We start from the raw sequence: 17615 nt of genomic DNA, 5'->3' as shown, positions 1-17615 counted from the left end.
CTTTTTGTAAATTCTTTTAGCTTTTATTTATCATGGAATGATTTTATTTCATCGTCAAATTTGAAGGTAAGTTTTGCTGGGTATAAGATTCTTGGTTGGCATCCATTTTCTTTCAGAGCTTGAAAAATGTTGTTTCAGGCCCTTCTAGCTTTTAGGGTCTGAATTGAAAAATCTGCTGATATCCATATTGGTTTCCCCCTGAATGTAGTTTGGTTCTTTTCTCTCACAGCCTTTAGAATTCTGTCTTTATTTTGTATGTTAGGTATTTTCATTATATTGTGCCTTGGTGTGGGTCTGTTGAAATTTTGTGTATTTGGAATCCTATAAGCCTCTTGAACTTGATTTTCCATTTCATTCTTCAGATTTGGGAAATTTTCTGATATTATTTCATTGAATAGATTGTTCATTCCTTTGGTTTGTTTCTCTGTGCCTTCTTCAATCCCAATAATTCTCAAATTTGGCCTTTTCATGATATCCCATAGTCTTGCAGATTCTGTTCATGATTTCTTACCATCTTCTCTGTTTGTTCAACTTTGTTTTTGAGGTTAAATAATTTCTCTTCAATATCTGAAGTTCTGTCTTCCAGGTGTTCTATCCTATTGGTTATGCTTTCTATGGAGTTCTTAATTTGGTTTATTTTTTCCTTCATTTCAAGGATTTCTGTTTGATTTTTTTTCAATATCTCTAACTCTTTATTGAAATGATCTTTTGCTTCCTGTATTTGCTCTTTTAATGTCGATTGGTGCGATCATTCATTGCCTGTATTTGCTCTTTCATCTCATCGTTTGCTTCCCTAATCATTTTAATTATGTACATTCTGAACTCCCTTTCTGTCATTTCTTCTGCCATGCTGTCGTTGGAATTTATTGATGTAACACCTAGATTTGTTTGAGGCATTTTCTTCCCTTGTTTTCTCATATTGTTCAGGATTCAGTGGATCATTAAGATATTGCAGATTTCCTCTATTGACTTATAATGTCCCTGAAGATTGCTAGTATATCCCCTCTTATCCTTCAGTAACCTGAAGTCTTGGCAGAAGTTGATAATGCGGAGCTCCACGAAGAAGTTGCTTCTCTAGGGGTGGTGACCCTCAGGTGGGGTATATTCCCTGATAGTGGGCAGAGGTGCCTCCACTTGTTGACCAATGGTCATCAAAAGGGGAAGAAGGTTGCAGGCTGAGGCAAGGCCTGTTTGTGCCTGTGTCTCTGGTTTTACCATCCCTGTGGGAAAACCTCACCCGGCAGGGAAGACTCACTCGGTGGGGACGTCTTGCTGGTCAGTTCCCCTCCTAGAGGTTCCCCTCAATCTACAACTACCGCCTGGGCTGGGCTGCCTTCCTCTACAACGTTCCCAGGGGCCCAGACCTACCTCCTGGGCCTGGGAGACTCACCCTTTGCAGACGAGTCTCCTTAGTCTGCCTCTCCTCAGAGAATCTGCCCGCAGTCCTGGAAATTTCGCTCCGCCCCTAGGTGTGTCTCTGTGTGGCTCTTCCAGCAAGAAGCCACGTAGCTCCTGGGACCCTGTTCTGCACCTAATTGCCTGACTATGCAGCCCCTTCTCTGAGCCACCACCTGGAGTCCCGTACAATAGCTCTGAGACCCAGAGACCCACCACACACCTCTTCCTCCGGACAGCCGTCCGGTGTTCCCACGCCGTCACTAGGAGTCCAAGCAACTCACTTTGGGTCTCCTCCTCCCGCCAACCTCCCGTAGCCCTAGGCAGTCGCTCCGAGTCCAAGTCACCCACCCTGTTCCTCCTCCTCCTCGGGGAACCGCCCCCCCGGTTGTTCAGGAGCAATGGCTCCGAGACCAAGTGACCCACAGCGGTCCTTCTCCAGGCAGGCCACCAGTGTTCAGGAGTGGTCGTTCTGAGTTCAAACAGCTCACCACGCTCCTCCTCTTCCTCTGGGCAATTCCCCGGTGTTCAGAAGCGGTCACTCTGAGTTCAAACAGCTTGCCATACTGCTCCTCCTCTGGCAACTGCCTGTGGCTCTGATGCAGTCACTCCTAGACCAAGTGACCCGCCATTCTCCTCCTCTTTCTCCGGGCAGTTCCTCAGTGTTCCGAAGCGGTCGTTCTGAGTCCAAACAGCTCGCCATGCAGCTCTTCCTCAGGCAGCCGCCCGGAGCCCCAGTAGTTGCTCCGAGTCCAAGCGCTGTGCTGAGCCGCCGCCTCTACGATGATCCCAGTTGTCGGTGTTTACTGCTCCAGCGGGGGAGGGGCGTCTCGCCGGCAACTCTACTTCACAAAGTTCCCTGCGTTCCGGGGCTACCGTCCCATTCGGGATGCCTCCCCAACAGGAGAGACTCACCCGGAGGCTTTGAGTTGGTCCCAATCCTCTCACTATCTCCTCTTTTGAATCTTGCATCCTGGAGCAACATGAAATGCAGCCGCCCTCTAGTCCGCCATCTTGAAAATCCCCACTTTTTCTTATTGTATTGGGAATTTCTCCCAGTGCTATGCTGAACTCTCCTTTCCTTTCCCCAGTTGCAACAGTGCCTTAATAACTTGTTTTTACCAAATTATCTATGAACAGGATTTAGTTTTCTTTAACAAGTACCCTCTATGAAATAAAAACTAGTTACTTCAGTGAAATTTTTGTAATTAAAAGCCTACAAAATGGGAGATCTTTGTCAACTGCTTCTCAGATAAGGGATTAATATCCAGAATATATAAAGAGTCAAAAAACAGCTAAACTAAGGAACTAATCTAGGTGCCCTTCAACAGATGAATGGATTTTAAAAATGTGAGATATATTTATGTACATATATTTATGATGGAATATTACTCAGTCTTAAAGAAAACTGAAATCATGGGATTTCCCAGAAAATGAATGGAGCTGGAGATTATCATGCTAAGCAAAATAAGCCAATCCCCCAAAAAACAAAGTTCAAATTTTTTTTCTGATATGCAAATGGTAATTCACAATGGGAGGTGGGGCTATGAAAGAATATAGTTACTTTAGATTAGGTAGAGGAGATTAAGGGAGGGGAGGGGTTATGGGGATAGCAAGCATAGTAGACTGAATCAAATATTATTACCCTGGATACATAATATAACTATATGACCAGTGGAATTCTACATCATGTATAACCAGAAGAATGAGAAATTATACTCCTTTATATATGATATATCAAAGTGCATTCTACTGTCATATATAACAAATTTTTTAAATTATTTAAAAAGAACTCAAAAAACAACTCCAAAAATACAAAGTAACCCAACCCATAAACAGGCAAAAGAACAAAACAGACACTTCTCCAAAGAAATACAAATGGCCAACAACCATATAGGAAACTGTTGAACATCTCTAGCAAGCCATAAAATTCAAATCAAACTGTACTAAAAAAAACTGCATCGAGATTTCTTCTCACTCCAATCAGAATGGCAATTTTTAAGAATAAAAATAATTATAAATGCTGGCAAGGATGGAGGTCAATACACTCATACATTTTTGGTGGAAATGCAGATTATTAAAACTACTTTGCAAAGCAGTACGAAGATTCCTCAAAAAACTGGGAATGGAATGACTATATGACCTGGCTATCCCGCTCCGTCATATTTATCCAAAATAATGTCAGCACACTATATCAATATAGCCACATCAGTATTTGCAGCAGCACGATTCAAAATAGTCAAGCTATTTTGGGAATCTGGGAATCAGCCCAAATGCCTGGCAACACATGAATGGATTTTTTAAAATGTGGTACCTATACACATTGGAGTTTTACTGAAAGTGGAATGAAATTATGACCTTTGATGGTAAGTGGATGGAACTGGGGAACATCATACTAAGTGAAATATGTCCAACTCAGAAAGTCAAGGGTCAAATATTTTCTTTCATATACAGAAACTAAATCAAAATAAGGGGATGGGAGGAGTGAGAGAGAGGAATGTCTTGAAAATAAGAGAGAGAGTAGGGGGTTGAGGGGGAAGGAGGAAGTACAGGAAAAAGGAAGAATGCTAAAATGAAATAGACCAAACTTTCCTTCATACATATATATACATATATATACACCACAGTGAATTTCACCTTTATGTTTATCCATACAGCACTAATTGTAAAAGACTATAAATAAATAGAAGGAAGACCAGCAGAGTAGGTGAAAGAAAAGAGGGTAAGGGAGGAGGGAAGGAAAAGGGGAAGTGCTGCTGACTGCATTGGAGTAAATTATATTCTATGATGTATGGGTATGTCAAAACAAACCCCAATGTCATGTATAACTATATGCACTAATAAAACTAAAGTTTAAAATGGATGACTGAGATGCAAGGTAACAGCAACCAAAAAATGTGACTAGCCACATACAATGTAATAGAATCTGGTTTTGTTTTCAAGAAGAAAAGGTAGATTCATCCTAAGATAAAGTAACATGTTATTTCATAATATACGCCTGAACCTTGACCCCCCCTTCCTTGCTGGGTACACATAGACCACTTTTAGCAAAAGATAAAACCTGGTGGATGAAGAAGATTCCAGAAGTAAATTCTATTTCCCTTATTTACATATGATTTCAAATAATAAGTCTGAAGAAAAGCAATGATGCATGTTAAAAATCTGGCAAGTTATGCAGCTCAGCCTTAATAATTTTACTCAAATAAAAACACTTGGTTTAAAAAAATTATGAAACAGAATTATCTCTAAAACTAAATGATGTTGGATATGTTAATTCATCTTTTATATTTCTCTATTTGTGAAAGACCTATGTTTAGCATTAAATTGTGTGACTTTCAAAAAAAATCACTTAGAAATGCCTCACTACCAAATGTTACATTAAAGCAAGATTAGAACTCAGTTTTCCATTAGAATGACATGAAAAAATTATTGTGGTTCATTCTTTGTTATCTAGAAGTAGTAAATGTTATTCTCTTCCTTCCATGTAATCTTAGGAGAAATTCACCGGAATAATTTTTTGTGTTTTATACTGACTTTATATACTCTATTATTATTTTTTAAAGTTATTTGCCCATAAAAGAAGCTAAAGTTACTTCTGCTATGTTAATTTCAAATATACTGTCACTCTTACTATATGGCAACTATTTTAGTTTTGATAGCTACTCTATCTATACTACTACTTTGGGCTGATTTGTGCCTACCAAAGATAAAATTTGCACTTGTAAACATATTACCTGTGAAAGTGAGATAATTTGCAAATAGGATCTTTGCAGATGGATCAAGTTAAAATGAGGCCATACTAAATTGCAGAGGACTAAGGAGAAACTTCTCCCTGTTCTGAAGGCCTCAAAGTAAAGTGCCCTTTTACGTATTTCTAATAATTACTTCATATATCATCCCTTTGAAATTTAGTCTCAAAATTATCATGATCTTTGGTTTCTAAATACTTTGCATGTAATTCCTCCTCTCCTTTCAGAAGTGAATGTCCCTCTCTCTTAAGTAAAAGATAAAATGCACCTAATACAATATGGATAATCAAATCAAGGGGGACAAAGAGAAGCTTTTATCTGAGTCTGACCATCACAGTGAACTTCAGTATTCTATGAACACTCTTCACAATGCCACCAATCACTTAGGAGATCTTCCTATAAGTCACTACCTGTCTGCATACTTTCCTCATTGCCACCTTCATTTCTTGATTCCTTAGTGTGTAGATGACAGGATTCAGAAAAGGAGTTACAACTGCATCAAAGAAGGCCAGGAACTTGTCCAGGTGTGTGGAAGAATATGGCCATGTTTAGATGAATATTAAAGGACCAAAGAACAAGACAACCACAGTGATGTGAGATGAAAGGGTGGACAGAGCCTTGGAGGAACCAGCAGAAGAGTGTTTCTGAACACTGACAATGATGACAATATAGGAAATGATCAGTATAAAGAAGAAGCCCACAGAGAAGAAGTCACTGTTGGCTCTGACCATGAATTCCAGTTGATAGGTGTCTGTGCAGGCAAGTTTGATGAACCGAGGAAGGTCACAGTAAAAGCTGTCCAACACATTAGGGCCACAGAAGGAAAACTTTACCACAAAAGTCAACTGAACCACTGAGTGCATAAGGCCAACCACCCAATCAATCACTGAAAAAAAGATGCACATTCTTGGGCTCATGATGGTCAGGTAGTGCAGAGGCTTGCATATGGCCACATATCTGTCAAAGGCCATGGCTATGAGCAGCACCATCTCCACACCACCAATGACATGGATGAAGAAGATTTGGGTGATGCATCCTCTAAAGGAGATGACTTTGTTCGTCCTGAAAAGATCATAAATCATCTTGGGGGAGATGACAGAAGACAGACCCAGGTCAATAAAGGAGAGGTTGCTCAACAGAAAGTACATGGGAGAATGTAAATGTGGCTCAGAAGCCACCGTGAACACAATGAGGGAGTTTCCCATCATGACTGCCACATAAAACATGGAGGAGAACACAAAGAGGAGTGACTGGATACCCCAGGAGTTGGTGAGTCCCAGGAACACAAACTCGGACAACACAGAGTCATTTGCTCCTTCCATTGACTTTGCTGGAAGTGGTATCTGAAGCAGAGAAGCATGAGAAAATGTGAACTATGTTAGTTATATTAATAGTATAGAAGGAGATTTTTTTATAGTTTATTTACACTTTAGCATTAAAACTGACTTCACATGCTCATAGTCTCTGAAATGTAAATTTAGTCACTGTTATGTGGATCTCCTATCGCTTATGTTCTGTCTCTATTTAATATAACTCTTTTTCCTTCCATGTAGATACAAGATGATCAACATATATAACAGAACTCAAACCAAAACCCTTCCAATTTGCGTTCAAAACTAATATCATCAGCCCCAGTCACAGGAAACTAATTGATCCACTTTTAAGTCAATAAAACTTCACCTGGAAAACATACTTTTTCTTTTCTCCTTCCCAATCCTTACCTATGGGAGACTTATCTATGTTAATCTTCAATATTAATTTAAGTTTACCACATCTGTGAAATCTTGATTTACTATTGCTAGCATTTCTTTTACTTTCCCTTATAGTGAACTGCTTACAAATCTAATTCATGAAGGAAACTGTAAACTTCTTGAAAGCAGGCATTATGGCTTATTCATATTTGGACTCTACAAAGCAATACAAAAGTGGCCCACGAAATGTACAGATCTATGAAATGTTACAATTTTGCACTGTGTTAGGTGCAAAAATTGAGAATAAGTGTGTACACTTTTCTAGAAATTGGTATTATAGTAACACCCTGTTTCTCATTTTGTATTTCCAAAATGAATCCATCCATGAAGGACTAGAAATAAAAGTGAAAAAGAACTAGCCCCTCAATATAGGTAATTTGAGAAATGCTGCCTGAAAAACTTTAAAACTATGAAAAGCATCATAATATAATAGAAAACATTTCTGCAAACTTCAATGTAATGATACATCACATTATCTTGGAATTATTTAATTTCATTTAGGGAATCAGCATAACAGAAAGAATATGGGTTTTAAAACAGACAAAACCAAGATTAGCTCCATGATTTCATCCACTGGCATGTTGATCTTTGAGCTGAAGCTTATTTGTGAAACTGTAATTGTATTTAGAATATCTTAATCATGTGACTATAGTATATATTTAATAAATTTTATTTCTCTTTATTTTGCTTTTTCAAAATAGCATATAATTCATGAGAAAATGAATGAAAAAGAAAATAATGTGCTATTGGCTGACAGAAAACATCAAAATTCCATATCATAAAAGATATTTCAATAAAGAAACATGATTCATATAACATTCACATTATTTACTGATGTTACAGACATAGCTAGGTTACAGACATAACATTAGAAATCACATCTAAATTATTCAATCCAATGTATCAAAAATTTAGACTCACTCCAAAGATATAATGTGGATAAATAAAGATTTGCTGAATAAAATCCATTTGTTTAGGATTAGAGATGGATCAGATGAAGAAAGAAGGAAAGGTGGAATGGAAAATGAAAAAAAGTATCCTATCAAAAGTCAGAATAGGACTAAAAGGAAGGCTTCAACCTAGTCTAAGAGACTTGAATCAATGAGGTCAGTTTTAGAACCTATTATAAATTGAAGATAACTAATTTAGAAAATTTTCTAATTGTCACAGATCAGGAAATTCATTTCCAAATATGTTCAATAACTTGGCCAAAAACAGAACTTTACTTAGTGATAGAGCTTAGACTAGAACCCAAGTCTAATGACTTCAAGACCAGTGCTAATTACCTGACATCTTATTTACCTGTGACTTCCTGCAGAGAAAAATCTAAACAAAAGCATGTGACAGGGTGATGAAAGAAACTGTTGGGGAAAGATGAGCCCCTTTTAGAGCTCCTCACTGACACTTACTGACTTGTGGATGTGTGATCTCATAGCCACCACAATTAACCATCCCAGACAACTATCAGCTTTTTAAAATACCTTGGTGTCTTCAGAAAATTGACAGTTCACTAACGCATTTGTTGTTATTCTAATTGTTCAAGTAAATACTCTTATTTGAAATAGATGGGTTCCTGGATGGACTCATAACAAAAAATTACGGTTTAATACTCAACCTTCTATCTCTAGAGGAAACAACTGACCCCCTGAAGAGGTTTCAGCATATTGTAGAACCCTCCATGTTGACTGTGTTCGAATTGGTACTCCTTCATGTAATCATGCTTGGCTACTTGAACCTGAGTTTGAAGTTTTCTGTGTCTAGAATTTCATCTCAACTCCCCAAGTGGATTACAGGACTATTGCATCAAACGCCTTTCTTTCTGAGTTTCACAGTGCCTAGAAAGTACTAGACATATAAAGGTCCCCAATAAATAGCTTAAGTACCCTTTTTGAGTCAAAGTATATTAAAGCTGATCATCAGTCTCACTGTGGGTACGGAGACTCTAGATTCCATCTCGGTTTTTACGTTAAAGATGGACTCTGTGTGTGATTTTATCTTCCTTTGAATTAATCTTCATTTTAGCTCTTAAAACATCAAGTAGCAAATATTTCTATTTTTGTTGTTGTTGTTGTTGTTCTGGGGATTGACCCAGGGGCACTTAGTCACTGAACCACTCATTCCCCTTTTTTTTTTTTTTTTAATTTAGAGACAGCGTCTCACTGAGTTACTTAGGGCCTCACTAAGTTGCTGAGGCTAGCTTTGGATTTGTGATCCTCCTACCTCACTCCCAAGCCACTGGGACTATAGTCTTACACAACCATACCCAGGTCCATTCTTTTAAAGAATCATATACAATGATAATAAATTATACCTTTCATTATCTGAAAAACAATGTTTCACAATCCAGCACCTAATAACCTAGTGACCATGAATAACACATTTCATGTCTAAGCCCTTTTCTCATGTGTAAAATGGAGAAAATTAATATGCTACAGAAATGAGAATATGAAGTGATATATGACCCTAAGTCTAGTCAATTCTTCCTCTGAAATATATCTAATAATGAAAATAATCTATATGTCCAAGAGAAAATAATACATAAATAAATTTTGCATATTAATACAGTGGAATGAATTATTTGGAAAGTAATCTGCATGGATCAGATTTATAATTGTTACCATGGAGAAAAACTTGAAAGTATAGAATTTAGTGGAAACATCAGATCATAAAATAATACATTGATAAATTTTTTGAAAATTTTTCATTCCATGAATATTATGTATTAAATATAAATATGAATATATGTGTGTACATATATTAAGTAAAAGTCTATAAATATAGAGTAAATATACAAAAGTTTGAACAGAAAGACTATCCAACATCTTCAGAAATTCTGTAGTTATAAGCCAATTGTACAGGTGTGTCTGAAGTCTTCTTGAATGCTAAGGCTTTTTTTTTTCTTTTCTTTTTTTTTTTTTTTGTGGTGCTGGGTATTGAACCCAGGGCCTTGTGCTTGCAAGGCAAGCACTCTACCAACTGAGCTATCTCCCCAGCCCACATGCTAAGGCTCTTGAAAGAGTTTCTCCATAAATTTTATCAGGTACACACAGTTAACTGTGAGTATATATATTTCCCTTCTGGCTCTCTTTTCCCCATGTACTATGAAATAAAATTTGGGAATTTAAGGAAAAGTAAATTTAAAATCAATAACACTGTAAATATGGAACCTAATTGGACAATATTGAATTGTCTTTAATTTTACTGAAGTAAAAATGGAAAACTGTCAAAAATCAAGAAGAAACTTTCCCTAGATGTACTAAAAGAAAAGAACTATATAGCCAAACATTGGAAAATTCAGAAATCCACACATTTCAGGTCATCAAAACTAAATCCGGTGGTGGGGAGTGAGAGAAGAATGGAGGAACTTTGGATAATGTGGAGGGAAATGAGACGGTGGAGGGGGTGGGGGCATGAAAGATGGTGGAATGAGACAGACGTTGTTACCCTATGTACATGTATGATTACACAAATGGTATGAATCTGCATCATGCACAACCATAGAAACAAAAAGTTGTATCCCATTTATGTACATGAATCAAAATGCAGTCTGTAAAAATTAATTAATTAATTAATTTAAAAAACTAAATTCACTTGAAGTCTGGTCAGGATTCAATTCTCAGCTCTGAGCAATAGTCATAAGCTTGTTTGTAATAAAGTAATGAGGATGTGATGCCTGTTCACCTGAACATGATCAAATACCCCCAGTATTTGTTCATTATGCTCTGAAACACTTTTTAAAGACTGTTCTCAAGAAAGTTTTTGAGGAGTTTACCTTGAATGAATTATTTATGCTTTTTTTTAGCTAATTATAGATACATGTTATAAGACCTAGTACTTTTATCATTTTTATTGTGATTAATCCAAATACTTGATCCACATAGAACTGACCAATTCTTAAGAGATTCCCAAACATTTACCCCTGTATAGAGGACATGGTGGTAATTAGGGTACCAAATGGGAGAATCATCTACAATGAAAAAGGCTTACAGACAGCTCTTAGGTTCGGAAATTTAAGCCATTGTTCATATAAATTTCCTGCTAAATCTAAAAATATTGAGAGGTAAGAACTACCCACAGCCAAAATTCCTTACATTTTTATCTTTCAAATTGTTACAAAATCTGCCTAGTATGCATGCCTATAATCTCAGTGACTGGGAAGGCTGAGGGAGGAGGATCACAAGTTTGAGGTCAACCTCAGCAATTTAATAAGACCCTCATAAACTTAGTGAGACCCTGACTCAAAACAGAAAACAAAAAGGGATGAGGATGTAGCTCAGTTGTAAAGTACCCGCTGAGTTCAATCCCCAGCACATGAGCACACACACACACACCCACATAAATTTTGAATTGTCATAAAATCCATATTTGTACCCATTTAAAGGTCTGCCTTCCCTTGTTTAAGACCATTTCTGCTTTTACTCTTTATAACTATGTGAAATATAAGTACTTTTCAGTGTCCCTTTGAAATTACCATTTATGCACAGACTCCACAAAAATCACCCCCTAACTTTCTGGTTCTAAGACTCCATAACTCAATTTCTTTTATATTTCCTCAAGATCTCTTTCTAACCCCACATCTCCTCTTCCACTTTCCCTCCACCCCAGAATTTGTCAACATTTTCCAAAGACTTCATTTTTCTTACAGTTTGGAAACAAAATTAATACAAAACACTTGGAGAGGCATAAGCACATAAGAAAAGAGAAAATCTAATTCAATCTCCTATAGTTCTTGTTTTGTATTATTTTAAATTTTCCACATCATAACTTAAAACAGAATTTACACTGCAAACAAATTATTCACCTTTAGGTCTTTTGGGGGCTCTTTGGTTCTTTGGATAGCTCTTCCATCCTACAAAATTGACAAGTTCCTAATAAGTTTAGTTCTCCTTTCACAAAAGGAAATCAGTTTATATCTTATTTCTTTTTTAATTATTAGTTGACAAATACAAATTTTATATACTTCTAATGTATGAAACAATGTTTTGACCCATATAAATATTGTGGACTAGTTAAATCAAACTATTTAACATATGCATATGTTATAAATTTTTTGAAGAATATTTAAAATCTACCTTGGTAACAATTTTCATTTTGCATTGTTTTGTTTTGTTTCTGGGGACTGAACCCAGGAGTGTTTTACCTGAGCAATGGTGACAGTACTTTTTATTCTTATTATGAGTCAGGTACATGCTGAGTGGCCCAGGCTTGACTTGAAATCATGACTCTCCTGCCTGGAGTGATGGATTTGCAGGCATGCACCACAGTGCCCAGCTCTCATGGCAATTTTCCAATATACAACCTATCATTATCAACTACAGTCATCCTGATGCATGATACATCTCCGGAACTTATTTCTTTGGTCTATCTGAAATTTTATGTCCTTTGACCAACATCTCACCAACCCCTCAAACTCCAGAACCACCATTTTACTCTCAGTGTCTGTCAGTTCAATTTGTCTATATTCTACATACAAGTTACATGACATGCATCTCATCTATAAAGCTACAATGAAGACAAAGCTATACCAACCCTTATTTTCTTAGTTTCATGTGCCACATGAAATATTTCTTACCTGTTCAGGAAATTACAGAGGATGAGCATCAGTCATACAGTCATCACTAGAAACAGTATGATTAACATTAAGATGAATCCGAAACAGCATAAAGCTGTTTGACTTTTTGTAATATTTTTCACATAACTCCAACACACTAGGGGTCTAATTGAGAGTCAGGTGAGTTAACCATTTCAAATTTTCACAATTATTTCCTCTCATCACAATGATTCTCCAGTAGTCCAATGTGTCGTGCTAGACACTGTCTCCTCTGCTTTACGATGACACTTAGCACTGTAGGAGATGATGCATGTCCACAGGAATTCCTACACAGAACCATGTCTGACTAGACAGCTAAAGCTACTCTCCTTATTATTAAATTTATTTCCAATTCTCCATTTAACCTACAGAAAGAAAAGGACATCTTCATGGAATTCCTGTGTTCTCTAACACTAAGGGCCATTACACTCTGCCATGGGTGGAAATGAAGCCGATTAGAGCTCAAGGACAGTGGCCAAGTGATAAACTGTAGAGACCTGAGTGGAGACCATCCTCATGGGTCAAAGGACTTTGTCCCCAGAGACCTATTTGGTTTTACCAGAAAAAACAAAGGTCCTAACAACTCATAATGAGACACTAGAGAAGAGGAAATGAGAGTAGATTATTGCCTTCTAAATATATCTGTACTATTTTGTTCAACATTTTACAAATCTAGATAATGGCTCCTAAAATAGTCATTGCAAAGAAAGTTCAGACTCTAAAACTCAACCACATACTATTGAGAACAGTGGAGAGCAAACCAGTGTGGATACTATGTTGCCAGGCATGTAAATATTTACTCCTCTGAGTCAGGCACTCTGGTCCATGCCTACAATCCCAGCTACTCAGGAAGCTAAGGAAGGAGGATCACCAGTTCAAGGTTAGCTTGGTCAACTTACCAAGACCCTGACTCAAATTAGATTTTTTTTTTAAAAAAGGCTGTGGTGTGGCTCAGTGGTAGAGTTCTTGCCTAGCATGCGTGAGACCCTGGGCTCAATCCCCAGTATGGCTAATTAATCAATTAATTAATATTTATTTTTCTGGACAAATAGAGAATAATTTTTTCAATAAATAATTTGGGACATTAAGATTATTAGGGACCAAACAAGGATTGTGACTTTCAATTTTGTACACTTGTATCAGTCAGGATAAAACCAAGACAAGAGATGGTAAAATCAAATGAAATAACTGGAGAGCGCTCAATAAAGAGAATATTCACAAAGTCATGAACAGTTTAAGGAAAAATGAGAGGTCCTAAGCAAAGAACAACAGGGGGAACATTACCTCTTCTGAGCCTAAAGGAACAGAGGCAAAGAGTAGTTAGTTGTAAAAATTTAGAAATAAAGCATTTGTGGCTGGAGACGTTCATTAAAGTGTAACACAGCCAGCCCACTGTGCCCCTGAAGAGAAGAAATAAATAAAATGATCTGATCTTGGATCTCAGATCTCTTGTGACAGTTAGACTTTGACCAAACTGAACAGAAAACAGAGGATAATGCCGCCTGTTTATGCAGCCCAGTGAGGTCAGATTCCCAAGGCACATAACACAGAAAGATTAAGGGGCAACTGGAAGCTTTCTGTAATATTTGCACCCATTCTTCTTTTATCAAGAAAATAAACAGGAAGGAAAAGAGAAAAGTAAGCAGCATAAAGAATTATTAGCTGGGCGTGGTAGTGCATACCTCTGATCCCAGGAACTCAGCATACTGAGTCAGGAAGATCACAAGTTCAAGGTCAGCCTGGGCAATTGAGCAAGATCCCGTCTCAAAATAAAATTTTAAAGAGGGCTGAGGATGTATCTCAGTGGTAGAGCACCCTGGTCAAGTCCCCAGTACCACAAGAAATAATTATTAGTTATTGTATCATTGCAAAGTGATCTAATTCCCCAAAGTGAGCCACCATGAGTGTACTTCTTATGAATTACCTAGAAGGAAAATACAATAAAAATGACACACAGCTTTCATAATCCCCACTTTGTGAAGCTGCTTATAAGGCCTATTTTGACAAGAGACTCCCTCATTTCACCCTGTCCTCCATTAGTCTTTATATTTTCTTCAATTCTGAAGGGATAACCTTGCCAGATATAATAATTGTGTTTGGTACTCACTTTCATTAAGAATGTGAAATTCCTCATTCCATGCCCTACTGGTCAATAGTTTCTACTGACAAATCTTCTCTTAGTCTGATGGAATTGCCCTTAAATGTGACACTTTTTTTCTTTCACGTTTTAAAACTCTTTCCTTTTACTATACTTTTAAAAATTTCATTATAATATTTTATAGTGAGGATCTTTTCTAGTCATGTCTATTTGGGGTTCTATAAACCTCTATACCTGGATTTCCATATCTTTCCCAAAATTAAGGAAGTTTTCTGCAATTATTTCATTAAATGGGTTTTCAATGCCTTTAAACATTATTTCTTCTCCTTTGAAGATAATGACATATGGTCATTGGATCTTTTAGTGGTGTCTCAAAGATCGTGAATGCTCTTTATTCGTTCTTAATGTTTCTTCATTTCTGTCTCGATTTTATTCTTCAAACGACCCATCTTCAAGTTCTGACCAATATCGTCATATTCTTTCCTCCACTCAATCTAGTCTATTGTTGAGACCTGCAGTTGAATTTTGATTTCGAACGCCTTGTTTCCAATATTTCTTAATCATTCTTTTTCAAAATCTCTTTTTGCTGAATTATTCATTCATATCCGGCATTGTCTTTCTGATTGCATTTAACTTTATATTTTCTTGGATCTCACTGAGTTTTTTAAAAATAAATCAGTCCTTTGAATTCTTTTTTTAAATTAAAATATTTTTTATTTTTACAGACACATTTTGATTCATTGTACAACTTTTCATTTCTATGGTTGTACACAATATAGATTCACACCATTCATGTAATCATATATATATACAGGGTAATACTGTCTGTTTCATTCTACTGTTTTTCCGTTCCCACCCCCCCACCCCTTTTTCTCTACGCCACCCAAAGTTCCTTCATTCTTCTCCTCCCCACATCACCCCCCATTGTTATATATTGTCATGCACTTATCAGAGAGATCATTCGGCCTTTGGTTTTTTGGGATTGGCTTATCTCAATTAGCATGATATTCTCCAACTGCATCTATTTACCTGAAATGCCATAATTTTATTCTTCTTTTTGACTGAGTAATATTCCATAGTGTATATATACCACAGTTTCTTTATCCATTCGTCAATTGAAGGGCATCTAGGTTGGTTCCACAATCTAGCTATTGTGAACTGAGCTGCTATGAACATTGATGTGGCTGCATCACTGTAGTATGCTGAATTTAAGTCCTTTAGATATAAACTGAGGAGTGGGATAGCTTTATCAGGCACTTTATCTACTTCTATATTTTTGGAATCTGTTACTCGAGAGTTATGATCTTTAGGATATGCCACATTCCCTTGTTTTTTTCTTATGTTCTGATTTGCACATCTACTAAACATTTCTACCACTTTTATGGGATAACCTTCATATGCAGATTTCTCCTCAGAACGTGTTTGGGGTGTCAGTTTGTCATGCATTGTTGAGCTTATTTTCAGTTGGGCACCACAATGTAAATCCCCTAAAGCTTCCTCGGCTATTAGTGATTTGGAGCACAGTGTGTATTATATTGCGGTTGGAGAGGTCCACTGTCTCTGTGGGTTGCACAAGAGTGGGGACTCCAGCACTTCAGGTGGGTGTGGTATGGGCAGCAGAGTGTGTGGGATGCACCTCAGTGGAATTACTCCTACAGTGGGAAGGGTGGCCTCTATCAGGAGATAGAGAATTTCCTCAGGCATTGTTGATACTGTCTCTAGTATTGGTTGCTCCAGAAGAAATGAGGAGGAGGCACTTGTCCTTTGATTAGAGAACGATGTGGGTCCAGGTGCTTCTTATGGAGAGGCAGGGGCAAGAATCACAATACCCAACTGTGGGCACTCACAACCAATTCCATCAGTCGCCCTTGATCAGAGAAGGTGTGGGGGCACCTGATGCAAGTGAACTGCACAGGTATAATGGCATAAAAAGTTGTGTTTCCCTCTCTGCTACTGTGGTTGTGCCTACCCAGAACAAGGAACTTCAACTCTCTCTCAGCTTTGCACACCTGGGGATGAGGCCATGAGCAGGGGCTTTTCTTACCCCAATTTTCTCAGTTGCAGTACCCACCAGAAATCTAGCAGCAGTGGGTCATTGTTAGAACCAGGCAAAATTCCTCTCCACTGAGCTACTCACAGATGCAACTGAGAGAGGAATACAGCTGGCACCAGAAAATTTCTCTCTGGACTTTTTAGACTGTTCACTCTGGGGGCAGGATGTGAGCTGGAGTCATGGACGTGTGGCTGGGGACTGCCCTGGCATGCCTCTGTGGGCAGGGTACAGTGGAACCACAGAGTTCTTTCTCTGCCTTGTTAATGACAGGCACCATGCATGGTGCTGTAAGAGCAGCAGAGAGGACAACATGAACAATTCCTTCTGTGCAAAACTACATTCCACTGGCCATGCCCCCAATCCTGGAGGGCAGGCTCTGATCCCGTAGTTCTTAAGGATGGTGACCTCTGCTCTCCTCCACATAAGAACACCATTTCTCCATAATGCAGCAGTCTCAGTGCATTTGCATAAGAAGTCACTATGCAGAGCAATGTTTGGTGCATGAAGCAGCTACCCACTGAGCCAGTGCAGTGGATTGTGGGGTCCCAGAGATGGGAACATATAGGGTTTCTGACCACCCCCCAAGAGGTGTCCAAACTCTGACAATAGATTCCTTCTCAAGATGGCTCTGGTTATAACACCCTGGGGGTTTGCTGGGAGGTGAATTCCTTTTCCAAAGACAGGATACTATGTGGTTTTCAAATTTCTTATCTACTTAGGCTATTACACTATTGTGATAGCCTACACTGTTGTAATGTTGTGAAACACCCCAATAGCTGGGATTGCCAGTACATACTCTGATGGTTTTTTCAGGTCCTCTTTCACCTTTGCTCCAACACAAGGGAGAATCCTTCTCCCGCAGCTGGGAAGCCAAGGCAGTAGGTGCTAATTGGGGTATTTTGTTTCTCCTGCTGTGCTGCGGTCCCAGGTCTGGATTTTAAATGAGTTCCATTTTTCTTTCTTTCTTTTTTTTTTTTTT

At 37.9% G+C, this 17615-nt stretch overlaps 1 pseudogene; it reads right to left on the bottom strand.

Annotated features, from left to right (window-relative positions):
* Positions 1-5527: 5527 nt before the first annotated feature.
* On the bottom strand, positions 5528-6466 carry LOC124975651 (olfactory receptor 4F3/4F16/4F29-like; annotated as a pseudogene).
* Positions 6467-17615: the final 11149 nt, after the last annotated feature.

This window comes from Sciurus carolinensis, unplaced genomic scaffold (genome assembly GCF_902686445.1).
Source record: "Sciurus carolinensis unplaced genomic scaffold, mSciCar1.2, whole genome shotgun sequence".
Classification (NCBI taxonomy): domain Eukaryota; kingdom Metazoa; phylum Chordata; class Mammalia; order Rodentia; family Sciuridae; genus Sciurus; species Sciurus carolinensis.
This window is presented reverse-complemented; position numbering and strand designations above follow the sequence as displayed.